Below are 16,075 nucleotides of genomic sequence, written 5' to 3'. Positions count from 1 at the left end.
CAACAAGAGTGGAGCAAGGGCAGAGGAGAAGGGAGTGGGGAGAGGAGAGGAGAGGAGAGGAGAGGAGAGGAGAGGAGAGGAGAGGAGAGGAGAGGAGAGGAGAGGAGAGGAGAGGAGAGGAGAGGAGAGGAGAGGAGAGGAGAGGAGAGGAGAGGAGAGGAGAGGAGAGGAGAGGAGAGGAGAGGAGAGGAATACTATAAAATTTTGCTATGATTGTTCTGTTTTATTGTGGTTAATCTCTACATGTCTAATATATAAGTTAAATTTCATCCTAGATATTGGTGTATAGAAAAAACTAAGTGTGCACACATATTAAGAGACATATGTGTATATATGTGGACAACATTTTCAGTTTCAGAGAGCCGCAGGGGTCTTGGAAGTGTCCCCCATATTTATATCTAATGATAGAAATATTAGTATATCCAATCACTCTCTACTAAGAATGAAGAAATTTTCCTGAAATTCTCTAATACACTTCTCACCCCTTAGTGGCCAGAATTGAACTTCACATTCATTGGCATGAGGGCATTATATTTTACTCAGTCAGATATGCCTTTGAATCAGGTTAAGTTCTCCAAAAATGTACTAGATTTAGTGTGCCTTCTGCTCTCCTGGCTATGACTTTTGACTCCTTCACCATGTCCTCCCCTCTTTTTTTTTCTATATCACAGTTGCCTGAGCCTCAATCCTGTCTTCTTTCCTGTTCTTTCTCAATCCCTCTTCTTAGTTTCCTTTCATCAATGTAATAGCTACCCTTTAATAAATAAAAGAATGCCTACCTCAGGTAAAATAAGAAAGTCTAAGGGATATGTTCTTTATTCTAAGGGCCACATTCACAGAGCCAATGCTGTTCCACATAAGCATGCAAGTACTCGGTTTTTTTCCTTTTCTTCCCCCTGGTACAATGGTTCTTCCTCTTCCACATGCATCACAATCACTCAGAAGGCTTGGTAGAAGACCAGATGCTTATTGCTAAGCAGTGCCATCAGAGTTTCGGGTCCAGCAGGTATGGGTGATGGCACCCAAGTCTACATTTCTAACATGCTTCTGTGTGATGCTCAGTTGCTACTGATCTGGGGCAATGGAAACAAGTGCCCTACAGGTTTGTTTTTTTTGTTATTTTCTCAAATGAGTGACCAAGGCTGTGTCAGTACCACGAAGAATGTGCAGCCAGTGGGAAATGGGAAGAAAGAGGAGAAGAAAAGCAACCCACATAGGGATTGTCCAAACACCTCTGAGGCACTAATCCGAAAGAGAGCCCTGAAGAATAAGACAGTTGGGAGTTACTTGGATGCATTATAGGATTATCAAATAGGAGAAGAATGAGCAAAAAGGCTTTATCCCTCTCCAGCCGTCTTCTGCCAATTATTCAAAAGCTCCACTTTCTGTCTTAAGTTTCCTTCGATAATTACTGAGGTCTTTTTACTCTTGCCTCTTCACGCTCCTCCTTGCTCAGCCCATATCTGATTCATTTTCATTCTTTGGTGTCAATTTCAATGTCACCTCCGTGGAGAAGTCATTACAGAAACTCTTTGCCTTGAGCACACACCAGTCTGCTTCACAGCTCTCGGTTTATTTCCTGTTTTGTCAGCCATCACAGTGAATGTGCTTTTCTAAATTTGATAGCTGTCTCCTTCACTGGGAGCCAGCATCATCAGGGCAGGGACCACACTCCTTTTTCATGTGCACATTACTCATCTGGGAGACAGTTTCCGCTGGTAACTGGAAGCTCATTTCCCTTCCTTTATTTATTGCTAGTGAAATCCCAGTTCCACTGGGTGTTGAGACTGTTCATCTAAGGGAAGATGGGACTGTGTTCTAAAGGCAAACCTAGCAAGAAATCTGGAGAAAACGGAGAGCTTTCCTTCACTGATAATCAAGACAGGATGAAGAGAAACTCTTGCCCTGAATTCTTCTTGGGGTATGTTCTTTGGTGTTGTCTGGAGCTGCCTCTGTCATGTCACTGCCATTCAGGAAAGGTCAGGAGATGTACAGGGACAGCCTTGCTGAGAACTGAAATAGCAAATGTGACATTCTCACTTGGCTGTGGTCTACCTACCAACGGTTAGAGATAATAGGGACACACTGTATGGTGGGTGACAAGGCAGGCAAGCATGTGGGACAGTTAGTACCCTGTGATGCCTTTTTGGTCTGGGAGTGTGCAAGCCTCAGGTACTGGAATTTTATAGCTGGCAGCCCAGGTTCTTCAGCTGCACAAATTAAGTACATACATTCCTTCCAAACAATGCACCTAGCAACCCCAAACCCCTCATCCAACCTCCAGCATCAGGGTTTATGCATTTCTATCTTTGAACAATAGTATGAATTTCCCAGCCCCTATTAACAACCAAATTTAGATGGTTGCCTTTAAAATATATTCTCAGTGTGTCTGGATATGAAGGGTCTATCTGGCCCAAACTAGTTCGTGGCATATGCAGTAAGACAATATTGTGTCCTTTAATAACCTTTGAAATAATCTTCTATCTATGTGTGCATATAATTAAAATCAGATGCCTTATGAAAAGAAGCATGCTTGGTAGAGTGATGACTATATAATTATGTAACAATAAAAATAGAGAACCACCCAAATTGTGTCCCTTAGGAACCAGCCCTTCCTTCCTTTACATCCAGTAAAAAGAGATCCACGGCCTGGAGCCCTTGAGTATCTTCACTTATGTGTCCCACTGCCAATCATGATAGTGTGTCCACTCTTTAGTTTAATCTGTTCTCCACATAAGGTTTTCTTGCTTCCTTTTCAAATCTATATAAGACCTATTCTTAATTCTATGAATAGAAGGTCAAAGAATCTGGAAACACATGGCCCAGACCCTGACTAATGGTAACAATTAAGCTACTCTGTGTTAAAGTGTAGGATAGAATCAATAACATTGTGACTTAGCAGGCTGCCTGATATATACAAGTCATATACGTTCAATTACTTCAAGGATTTGTTGTTTTATAAAATAAAAGAATAAATACTAAGACAAAATGAGGATGGCTGTGGCATATATCCAGGTAATTTAATCAACTGCAACAACAACAAAGCCTTCCCAACCCCACAATTTTGTTCCTTGGAATTAAATTTGGGAGATGGGAAAGAGAGATGGAGGACGAGGAGGTAGAAGCAGAACACACCACAGAGACTATCACTATTAGCCATATTGCACAAGCACAAACACAAATCCTTCATTCATTTAATTAAAAACATGATGAGGGTAGCACTTTGCAGAGTATTACTTTCTTTAAAATGATAATAATGTTTTAAAGTACAAGAGTTGAATTTAAGTTTAAGGCAAGTCACTAATTCTGTCTTGACTTAAGTCTGGTCATCTTTAAATAGGAAACTCACAGCTTTTGGGTTAGTGTGATGGAAAGAAGGTGATAACACCTGTAAACTGACCATTGCACATCCACTCAGCATTATAACACACTTGGTAAACAGTCTCATAATTGCCGAAAGGACGAAATAGATAAGAAAGACATAGAAATGTGGGTATTTCCTTTTTTGTGTGTAATTTTAAACAATTTTATTTAAATTTGAAAACAGAATATGTAAGTGGTGTTTCAAGACATTGTTCTATAATTTCACAAACTACATTATGTAGTATGCATAATGCATATTTTTAAAGATTATCTTTAATCTTTTTTTACAGTCTAGTCGTTACCCCTCTCAGTCTGCACTCAACAGTTCCTTATCCCAGTCCTCTTACTGGGACTCCAAGAAGATGTCCCCACTCCACTCCCACCCCACCAGGCTTCCCCACTCCCTGGGGCCTCAAGTCTCCTAAGGATTAGGTACATCTTCTCCCACTGAGGCCAGACCAGGCAGTCCTCTACTGTACATGTGTCAGGGACCTTGGAGCAGTTAGTGTATGCTGTCTGGTTGGTGGCTCAGAGTCTGAGAGATCTCAAGGGTTCAGGTTAGTTGAGCCTGCTGGTATTCCTATGGGGTCACCCTCTTCCTCAGCTTTTTCCAGCTTTTCCCTAATTCAACCACAGTGGTCCCTGGCTTCTGTCTATTGGTTGGGTCTAAGTATCTGTATCTGTCTCTGTCAGCTGCTTGTTGGGCCTCTCAGAGGACAGCCATGCTAGGCTCCTGTCTGTAAGCACACCATAGCATCAGTAATAGTGCCAGGCCTTGGAGCCTTTCCTTGAGCTGAATCCCAATTTGGGCTGGTCACTGAACCTCCTTTCCCTCAGTCTCTTCTCCATTTTTTGTACATGCAGTTCTTCTAGACAGCAACAACTCTGGTTCACACTTTTTGACATCCCTCCACTCGATGCCCTGTCTTCTTACTGGAGGTGGATTCTACAAGTTCCCTCTCAAAATGTGGGTCTTTCTATAACCAAAATACCCAAGAACATTTGAATCCTACAAACAGCATCTGGAACATGAAGAACTGAGAGGTATTTCTGTTATAGAGGGCCAGTAGAAGACACTGGATTTGAATCATGAAGAAAGCTAGCACAGACAAGGGTGTGCGAAGTCTGGGAGATGGAGAAAAGAGATTGTGTTGCTAGCAATAAATCTTGGGGAAGGAGAACGATGACTCTAGCCAGTTGCAGCTACTGCAACAAGGCATCACTGCCCAGGGAACTTACGGGAAAATTATCTCTGTTGGTTATGGAGGATGGGAAGTCTAAGGTCAAATTTTTGACAATTCTAGAGCTTGGAGGCTCTTCAATCTCTGGCTATAAGGAGGAAACTTGAGCATTGACTGCTGCCTTCATTTGGATTTCCTTACAGGGCAAAAGAGGAAGAAAGGAGCAGGAGTTTACTTCTACCTGTCTTCTGAATCAACCTGTCTCTTTGATCAAGGGACTTTGTACTATCACATGGAAAATTCCATTTCAACTCATGAATTTCATAGAATGGGATTAGATCCATTCTGACAGTAGCAACAGGAAAGCAGATGACATGTTGGAGTGATTGATGTCTGATAGAAGAATCTAGAAGTGTAGACTTACAGAGTAGGGTCTCAAAGATGGAATTTAAAAAATGGACTGGCCACATCATAGAGAAGGCTCAGTAGTGTATGCAGGAGGTTAGAACGTCAATACAAGGAAGAAAACTCTACAAAACCATTTGTTTTGAAACAGAGCAGGAAAGTAAGATGGGGAAAACATAGTGAGCACCCCACTGTCTCCCCAAGAACTGTTGCTTTGATTGGTGTGGCTTTCATAGTGATGAGCACCAGCTCCAACAAAGTAAATACCAATTGTTGCAGAAATCTGTAAAAGAAGCCAGCCTAGTGCTTCAGGAAGAAAGGGGTTGTTGTTGTTGTTTAAAGATAAAGATATACAAGGAGAAATTCTCCTTACTACTTCCTTCCCTATCTCATACCACTGATTGAACTAACTGAATTTACTGAACTGTGAATCCCACTGTGTAAAGATCTGTTTTTAAGAGCTTCAGCGGCCATCTTGGCTCTGTGAGGAGAGCTCTCACTAACACACTTGGAATGGCTAAGAGGAAAAGCCCAAAACCTTGGGATAGCCAATGATGTTATTGAACTATTCATTCAATGTTGGGTGTTCTTACTCCAAGCTAGCTAATTAAAGAAATAACAGATATAGTATAGTGTGAGCTACTGGTTGGTTTTCTTGTGACTTGTAACCACTGCATCCTAGCTGGTGCTGGCATGGGGTTTTAACCAAATTCGTAAAGGGTCAAAGGCAATGGATTGATGAAAGCAGAGACCACGGATAAACAACTATTGAGCAGCTGTTGTGCTCTCGTTATGCTCTGTATGCAGGAAGTTGCCCACCTACTGGGCTCACAAAATTCCATGGACACTGCCATGATCCTTGTTTGTCCAAAAATGGAACTGAATCATAGGTAATAAATTTACCCTGTGGGCAGGAAGACTTGTAAGTGGCAACATGTTTAGCAACACAGTCTGGTCCTTCAGTAAACATTAGTATCCATTTGATTTACACACTGAACTATATTACTTCTGTAAAAATCTAAAACTCTATAAGCAAGATCCCATAGTAACAGGCATATTACAGAAGAAGCAAAGTTTAGTAACTCAAACCCGTGTGACTACCAAGGGATGGATTAAGAATTCAAGGCCAGTTATACAGGACCCCAAAGCTCAATGGCTATGTCAAGGCCCCAATGACAAGATTGTTTCAAATGAAAGGCAACAAGACAAGGGGATTCTCACAACCATAGAGGGCAATTTATGTGAGGTAGATTATGAAGAGTTAGTTAAAAATTCTAGCTAGATTTTATGCAAGGGTAAGAGATAATTCTATCCTTTCAAAGCCAACTTAAAACATAAGGATATTATTAAAAATAAGAAAAAAAGAAGTGGTTGATTATACTGTGCACATTCCTGTGGTTCTAGCTATTTGGAAGCTGAGCAAAAGAGTAATAAACTGGAGGGCCAGCCTCGGCTACAGAAGACCTTATCTTAAGATAGATAGATACAGATATAGATGTAGATGTAGATGTAGATGTAGATATAGATATAGATAGATAGATATAGAGAGAGTTAGAGAGAGATAGATATAGATATATAGATATATAGATATAGATATATATTTATATGTATATATATATATATATCTTATTTGTATATATATCTTAGTCAGGGTTTCTATTCCTGCAACAAACATCATGAACAAGAAGCAGTTGAGGAGGAAAGGGTTTATTCAGCTTACACTTCCATACTGCTGTTCATCACCAAAGGAAGTCAGGACTGGAACTCAAGCAGTTCAGGAAGCAGGAGCTGATGCAGAGGCCATGGAGGGATGTTACTTACTGGCTTGCTTCCCCTGGCTTGCTCAGCTTGCTTTCTTATAGAACCAAGACTACCAGCCCAGAGATGGTCCCACCCACAAGGGGCCTTTCCCCCTTGATCACTAATTGAGAAAATGCCTTACAGCTGGATGTCATGGAGGCATTTCCCCAACTGAAACTCCTTTCTCTGTGATAACTCCAGCTTGTGTCAAGTTGACACACAAAATTAGCTAGTATAGATGGATAAGTAGATAGATAGATAGATAGATAGATAGATAGATAGATAGATAGATAGATAGATAGATAGATAGATAGATAGATAGATGGATACAATCTAAAAATGAATATTTTAAAATATCTTTGAAGTCATCATCAACTCATCCATGAGTCAGCATGGGGAACATCCTTCCCCACAAAGCAGATATTACGATGACATCTGATTAAAGCCCAGTTTCTTTGTGGATCTAAAACCATGGTCTGAGAAGGGCAGGAAGCTGCTTCTACTTAATCCTTTTGCAGTTTAAGGCCCTGGGAATGATTCTCTAAGTAAAACTTCGTGATAACCCACCATGCCTCCAGACAGGATAAGAATTGCCTGCCCTTCCCTCTGTGCCTCTCTGGTTGTCTCACACAGTGTTCCCCAGCATAGGATGTGAAGAGCCATTTGTTTGAGCACTTGACATATTGAACTGCTTCGGGATGAGCCCTATGATGTATATGCTGAGTCTAGGTGGCTGGTTCTCATTCCTCCTTCTCAGAGCCCTCAGCTCCAGTCCTCAATCACTTTGTTCTTTCCTCTTTCAGCATGTACAGCAAGGCAGAAGATTTTTCTTCATTTCTGTACTTACTGGAGAAGCTGAACTCTAGTTCAAAGCCTTGGTTGATACTCCTTTTTCCATTTCCACCAGGGGCTCCATCTGCAGTCTCCAGGAACTCAACTTAATTCAGTGTATAAATTTCCATTAAGAATGACTAGGTGCCAGCTGAAAGCTTAAGGTCTATGAAAAGAGGTGCAATGTAAACTGTAAGGTGCATACGGCATAGACAGCCATAGCTTATTAAAAAGTGCAGATGCGGATATAGGACTCGAGATGGACTTGCAAGGCTGAGCTTCTAACAACTCTAACATAAGCTTCATGCTGTAAGTCCCAGGATGCCATTTTGAGCAGAAACTGAAGAAAATGGGGTTGTAAGTAATTAGGATAATAAACTGGGACAGATGCTACAGGTTAAAATCATGACACCCTGGTAGGTCGAGGCAGGCAGATAAAGAGTTGAAAGCCAGACTGGGTTATATAATAAATACTTGGTTTTAACAATACAAAAAGATGAGGAACTTAATGGAAGAGAGGTCTCACAAATCCCTGTTATTTACCAATCCCCAGATACCTCCCCCAAGGCTCTCTTGGCTCCTTTTAGACTTCTGGCCTTGTTCTAAACATCCACCAAGTCCTTCCTTAAAAACTTACTAGGCATCTGCAGTAGCTACTGTGGACAAAACTGCTTTGCCACTCCCCACTTTGCCTCGTGCTTCTCTTGATTCATTTAAGCCTCGCAGGATTCCCTTTCTGTCCTCTAATAATTCATTCTTGATCTTCAGAAAGTTTGTTTCCAGACACGCAGTATGAATGTTATGCTCTCATCCTTATGAGCACTGGAAGTCTATATATAACCCTTTACATGTAAACATATACAGCTTTTTGCCATTCTTTGTATATGGAATTACAGCTAACACTCTGGGAAAACTAATATATGCCAAGCACTATAGTCTCATATGAGCTCATACTATAGACATGGCCATCACCACCTCTGTAGATTATCATAGATACACAACATAGAATCCAGATGCCGTGCAATGCTGCAGCCAGGATTTTAATGTAGACTTAGGTCTTCCAGGAACTGAGCCTATTACAATGAGTATGGTGAGGTCAGTGTGTGTGTGTGTGTGTGTGTGTGTGTGTGTGTGTGTGTGTGTGTGTGCCACACTCATGCCACATGGGAAACTTCCTCATGCCTCTGAGAGAAAGAATACCTTGAGCCTAACAAACATGTTTTCAAACCTTACCTGGCTGTGCCCGTGACTTATTTCCCCCAAGGGTCGCTTAAGCTCTTAATTTCAGCTCAGCCTTATTTTGATGAGAGAGTCTTGTCTATTTGATGTCTTCGATTCTGAGCAAGTCTCTCAGTCAAGTGTCTGGAAATGCAAATACAAATTTTGGTTTTATAAAATCATCTGGGTTTAGCAGTAAATCTGATCTCAGCGGAGAATTGTATCATATCGGGCTCCTTTTATGCTGTCACTATAATTGAATTGCCTTTTCACCAAAAGGATTATTTTGAAGTCATAAAAAACTTCTTAAAAAAATAAATGACAATGAAAGCCCAAAGGACATTCAATATGAAACCAAATTATTACGGCATTAAAGGATCTAAGTTAAATCCATGAAGGCAGGAAAATTCAAAGCAAGGTTTTAGGAGTAAAATTCCTCTGGTTGTATGTCTCACTGTGTGAGCAGGACGCCTCCTTAAACATATAGGGAGTGGAGGCGATTAAATTATTTAGCTGAGAACAATTCCCATGGGGCCTTACATCAGCAAAGTAACTCCAACTATTGTTAATAAGAGCGGCCGTGAGAGGATGCTAGATGCCTTTCATCATTCTTTGTTTGAAATTTTTCTTTGTGCTTGGCATTTTCTTCAGCATAGTTCCCGGGAACTATCTTTTGCCCATCAAAATAATACCACGGAAAATGAGAGTTCATTTCAAGTGTTGTTGCTGTCACTGCGTGTCACCTGTCTACCTCCTAGCTAGCCACCGACTGACGCTTCCCAGATCCTGTTTCAGGTTGTCCATTCTAACAAAACAGTCTTCTTTATGCTTTTTGGCCCTGTGAGACCTCAAACGCATTTCTTACATGCATGGCTTCATGCCTCTTGACGCCAGCTTGATGCATAACTGTTCTCAGCACACATGTGCAAGCAAGCGACCAGGGACAGTTGGCATGTGCTGGCTGGTTCCTGTCTCATTACATTTGCACAGGCCTTGAACTCATTTGTAGTGGGCTTCACGCTAATCCTGAAAACAAATGCTGTCTGTATCTTCCTATAGCGAGGTCAAAAATCCAAGAATTATTTCCATTAATAAGTTTCTGTGAGTTGAAATTATTCCTTTAACCCCTCCAGATTCTCTTGCTATAGCAACTGGAGGATATCCCTGCCTCATACACTGCTGATGGGTTGATACAGGTGTTAAAGTGTTTACCCAGGGTTGAAGACACCTCCTTCTTTTTCCTATTGTGTTTAGCATCTTTGGTTCATCCATCAATGCAGCCTTGCAATTCAGAGTATAAGACCACTCCCCCTCCCCCTTTGCTGTCGAATTTAAACATTCTGATGCTTGATAATGTGGCATGTACAGTTTCAATTCAGTGTATTAACCTGTCCTGTCTAGCTCTTATCCGCGCTGCAGAGGCATCTTGGAGGGTAGTAAGCCCATTACATTCTGTCTTTTAAAATTAAGTCTATCCACATTAACAGAAATATGCTAATCAATCTTTGTTATGCACAGCTGTAAGCTCTACACCCTTTCCTCACTGTATTTTCAATGTGTTCAAAGGAGGTAATGTCCTGCAGTTTCGCTTTTCGTCACAAGATGGCACTATAGGTTTCCACATTTAACCACAAGCAGGGAAATCCACTAGCACTCTCAAATTTATAGTTTAAATTACATAAATTGTAGTTGAATATTAAAGGGAATATAATAGCATAGAACTATACAATGATCTAATTTTCTTTAAGACATTTTAACTCCCTTTTAAAAAGTAATAAGTGAAAATCAGAATGAAGTTGGGAAATGCTGGTTTTATTATTCCTCCTTTGTTTTTAATATGTATTAAATCAGAAAACCCTTTTCTCCTTTAGAGTAACATGACATGGTATTTCCACTTTGTGCAGCCATGCCAGGCTTCTGCTTGGCATTTATTTTTCTTGATTTAGTTTTTTTTTGAATAATTAATAACTACTACTAATAACGATATGCGTGGAGAAGCCTGGAGAGCAAACAATTGTTTGTTGCTAATATATAAAAAACAGTCTGAATTTTTTTGACTGGGGAAAAAAATTATAGCAATGAGCTCAAGCTGAAGAACACGATTTTGTAAAAGAGCAGACATTTTTCAAAAGAAGATGGGGATGACAGAAATGATAAAGGCATGAAGAGGGAAAGCAACGGGATACATGATTCCTGAAATTCTTCTATGGCCAGACATGGAGATTCTCATTTCACGTAGCTTCATGGAATAAAAGACGTAATCCTTAATACTCATTGAGTCTTTGTCTGTGTTAAACATGATGCTAGACTCTTCTCAGGGAGGACCTCACCTAATTCTCAAAGCAAGTGGTGTGTGAGGTCTCTGCTGTAACTACCCACACGCTGCATGGGAGAAACAGACACTCAACAATATCATTCACTCATTTGTTCATTCCTTCTGAAAGTGACTATGGTGTACCCACTGTTCGATGTGAACAGGTAAGGGTTAGAATTTGGACCCAAACTGCCAAGACCAAAACCCAAGACTCCATCACATAATTATAGAACTATAAAGAATCAATTTCTGAGATAAGCCTAACAGGCAATTAGATGGTTAAAAAGGGGGGGGGTGGAATGTCACTATAAAAATGAGTAAGCAAATTGACACGGCACCAAAAATAGCCTTAGTCTTTTGCTCTTTGCATTTTCCAAAGGTTTATTTAGAGAAAAAAAACAACAACAAAACAAAAAACAAACAAACAAACAAAAAAACTAAAATTCAGCGCAGGCAAAATATGATGTATACTTTAATTATACAGCAGTGTAGTAGCCATTTCTTAAATACGTCATCTGAACCAGACTTGTTTTTTTAAAAAAAAAATGCTTTTGCTGTAAAGACAGGGAAGGCTGGAGAGACTTCCAGTTCAGATGGCAAATGAAGCAAGCAAGAGCTCCATCCCTCCTTCAAGGAAGCATCCAGCCCTCGACAGAACATTTTAAATTATGTTGATGGTATATAGCCAAATTCAACATTAGAAAACTCTCCAGGTTACACAGATAAGGAAGTCTCTGAGTAAAAGGGGATTATAGCTCCAGTGCCTGGGAGGACCATGTCATAATCAGGTCTTTAACAGCTGCAGAGATAAGACTCAAGGTGCGGAGTCTCTTCCCAGTGAGGACCTGACTTGCAGCCTCTAGTGAGAATTTTGGATTTCCCTGCTAGGAGGCCAGTGAATCTAAATAGAGCGGAGGTGGGCCTCTGCCTGGAAATGTGGGCAGAAGAGTCTGCATAAAATGCCAAATGCTCAGGTGAAAAGACTGAGATTTTCACTCTCCTAATGATACAGGCTTCAAGCAGGGCTATGGCTCAGTGGATACAGCACCTGCTGCATAGGTAGAGGGCCAGAGTCCGGATCCATGAAAATCACGTATATGCTAGGTGGGCGTAGTAGTCCATCTGTAATTCCAACTGTAGAGGGCAGAGGCAGGCGCTTTCTGGAGCAAGCTAGCTAGGTAGACTAGGCATACTGCTGGAACTCATAGTCCTTATTATATGCTATGACAACCAAGCAACCGAATAAAAAAAAGGGAACCTGGTAGTTGGTTTCAAAACCCCTTAAAGACTTTTTAAAACACCCATAGGGGAGGCCTCTGGGGGGCCAGGTTATAGTTGATGGACTCAGAAGCAAAAACTATTGAGATTTAGTGCCAAGTAAGAGAGCAAACAAAAAAAAATAAAAGGAGAATTTACAACTACAGTAAGAGAGCCAGCTGTACATAAAGTCTTGGATCTAAACAAGGTTAGGATGCTCAGGGAGCTAGTATGTCTTTTAAACAAGTGGTTGGGACAATTTACAAACCATAGAAAGCAAGCAATAAGGTCAGTAGGAAAATGAACTGCTAAACCGACTTGCCAAATAACAGTTCTGATGTAGAAAAAGAAGGAATAGTGACCCCTGGAAATAACTCAGGATACAACACAAAAAAATAAGAAAACATGAAAGAAAGGTAGGAAAGGAAATAAAAAGGCTTGTTTGGACGTCTTCACATTTTAGGTTTGTCTTCAAAATGACCTAGAACTTTCCAGAATTATATAAAGACAACAGGCCTTAAGCTAAAGAAGTACTCCTCGTCACTGAACAGGTTCTAAAAATAAAGGCTCCTTAAGACACATCGTGACACTGCTGTGTGACGTCATCAAACTTAAGAATCATGAGCAAAATCTTGCAAATGCCAAAGAAAAGACAGAGTAGTTTGCAATGTGGGTGAGCAGCTGGAGCAAGCACTCTTCATTACCAAGAGATGTGTTCTTAAATTCAAAAGTGCCAAAAGGCGATGTGTATTCTAAGTTTCTTGGAACAACGCTGAGTATTCTACTTTCAGAGTAAAATACTTTCATAACTGCTTGCAAGAGCTAAAAAGCATTAGTTGGCCAACATTTTCCTTTTGCTAAGCATACTTTTCTTTTAAATTGAGAAATTGCCAGTCAGGGAAGTAAAAATTGATGAGCACAGGAAAGCCTACATATGTTTAGGGTCATCTGTGACAGGCCAGGTAGTGCGATGTAGTTCTCACTAAAAAGGAGAAAGAGAGAGACTTGAACAATTATCTTTGTTTCGATGAGAATCCCACTAGTGTGCCGCTGCAGACCTGTAATCCCATTCGGGAGGTCAGAACATCGAGGCCAGCCTGGACTACAGGAGACCCAGTCTCAAAACAAAAACAACAGAAAGAAGTAGCGTGAGAGAGAAGGCCGTACAGTTTCAGACAACATTGTCAACAAAGGCTTTCCTCTATCAATGTACAGCTCTAAACCCACAACATTGATTTTTTTTTTTCTTCCTTGAGCTACATGCCTGTCCTTTGGGCAGGAACAGATCAGAAATGTGAAAGTTTATGTGTTTTAACGGAAGGAGAGCCCAGCCTTCCTTGCGTAAGTCTATGCTGCGGACTGCAGGGACTTGAGCGCCTGTGGTCTCGGCCTCTGTTCACGGACCCAAATCTACCCATACTCATCAAGTTGACAACTAAAACTATGGGGCAATATTTTTGGAGGAGCAGTTCTATTTTGCCGCAGGGCTAATTGCATTTTTTTTTTTCCAGCCCCAGCAAAACTACCATCTGCGTGGTGATTTTCTGTCTCCTCACTCACGGTCTTCTCACCTCGACTCTGGAACAAAGCTTACTGAGCCACAACTGTAGTTTTGTTCGGGCCGCTGCTCATTTCCATTCCCTATTCAATTATAACCAAGCAGTCCACGGGATATAAACAACACTCCGTGATCAATCAGCCACATTAACATCAGTTCCAGCTATGAAAACACATGCTGTGTGGAGTGGCCGGCACCCTGAGATCCTGAGTCTTGCACACTGTTCTCAGCTCTGAGCCTTGATCAAGTGATGTGCAAAAAGATAGTATGCTGCAGGAACTTAAGAGGAAAGCATGGCGTTTTGGTGGGGCCACAGAAAATGCTGGAGGTCAAAGGCTATCTTTAAAGAACGAATAGAAAGGCTGCAGGGACCGTGTTAGTGGTTAAATACTTGCTCATTTTCCAGAGGACCAGAGTGCAGTTTCCAGTCTCCATATTCGGCAGCTCACCAGTTCCAAGAGATCTGTTGCCTTCTTTTGGCCTTCATGGGCACCTATATACATGTGCACCTATATACAGGTGCATATACACACATGTATACCCTACACACACACACACAGTTAAATAAATTTTAAAGCATGAATTGAAAGGCTAAGATATAGGGTTATAGGGCAAGATGTTGAGGTATAGGAAATAAGTCCATGATCACTAATGTCTTGCTTGCCTATGGGACAGGATGGAGCTACACAGACAGGGAACGTTTGTTTATGAATGATCTATGCAGTTGAGGTATGAATGTGAGATGTTCTGCAAATTCTTGATCCCTTCCAATGGCATTCCTTGGGAAGGTTGTGGGACTCTCAGAAGGGGGAGCCTCAGTGGAAGAGGTGGCTTCCAGGGGGTTGTTCTTGAGATTTAATGTAAAGAAGGTTATATATAAGTATATCCATACTTCCGGTCTTCATCCTGAGAGCACATGCGTTGTGGCTATCCAGCATCCTGTTTCTACCATGACACCTTCCCTGACTCCTGCCCTGTCTTTCTCACCATGATGGACTGTATGCCTCTGAAAGCATACACCAAAATAAACCCTTTCCTCTTAGGTTACCTTTCTTGGGTGTATGCTTCAGGGCAACAACAACAACAAAAATAACTAAGACATTTGCTAGATGAGGAATTTTGATTTTATAAAGTGAGAGGTTGGGGGGAAGGAGAAAAAAGGAAAGGAAGAAAAGAAAATCAGAAGTGAGCTGATAAGGCCTTTACAACCAAACCTGAACTGTGAGTAGTAAGCACTTATTATTCTTGTTACCACTTAGAGGATTTGTCTGTAGCAGCACAGAAGAAGACACAAAATACAACCTTTTATCAATAAACGATCCAACATTCATTCCCAACTTGCTATTTCTTAATCATCTCTTTCTAGAATATAGTGTGTGTGTGTGTGTGTGTGTGTGTGTGTGTGTGTGTGTGGTGGGGTGTGTGGGGGGTGTGGGGTAGGATGGAGGGTTGTTGAGGTAACATGTGTGTGTGGTGTGGAGTGTGTGTGTGTGGTATGTGGTATGTGGGGGGGAGGGGAGAGTATTGTGTATGGGGGTGGTGTGTGTGTGTCTGTGCATGCACATTTGTATGGGCAGACACAGGGCAATGCTGGGGGGGATCTAACTCAAGGCCTTTTACTACGTAAGTGCTCTTCCACTCAGATATGTCACAGACAACTTCTAAGATTAAAAATGAAATTATTATCACATCACATTCTTCTGACAATCAATAAGCAATTCTTGAGTGTTCTCTAATACAACTGCGTGCTGGTTCTTTATTTTTCTTTTTTCAGAAAGGTAGTTTTCATTCTTTGAGGGTTTCCACACTGTGTCTTACATTTCAGTAGGATGCTCCTAAGATTCCCCTACTGGGACTGCCCACCCACACTGCTATCACATAGGTCTCTAACCCATTGTCCTAGTTAGGGATACTATTGCTGTCATAGAATACCATGAGCAAAAGCAAGCTAGACTTGATATGGAGGGCTTTACACTTCCACAGTACTTCAGCACTAATGGAGGTCAGGGCAGGAACTCAAACAGCACAGGAACCTGGAGGCAGGAGTTGGGGCAGAGGCCATGGAGGGGTGGTGCTTACTGGCTTGCTCTTCATGGCTTGCTCAGTGTATATTTTAATTCAGGACGACCAGCCAAGGTACGCCCAACC

Source organism: Mus musculus, chromosome 14, assembly GCF_000001635.26.
Source record: "Mus musculus strain C57BL/6J chromosome 14, GRCm38.p6 C57BL/6J".
NCBI lineage: Eukaryota > Metazoa > Chordata > Mammalia > Rodentia > Muridae > Mus > Mus musculus.
The sequence above is the reverse complement of the archived record's forward strand: the minus strand, read 5'-3'. Positions refer to the sequence as shown.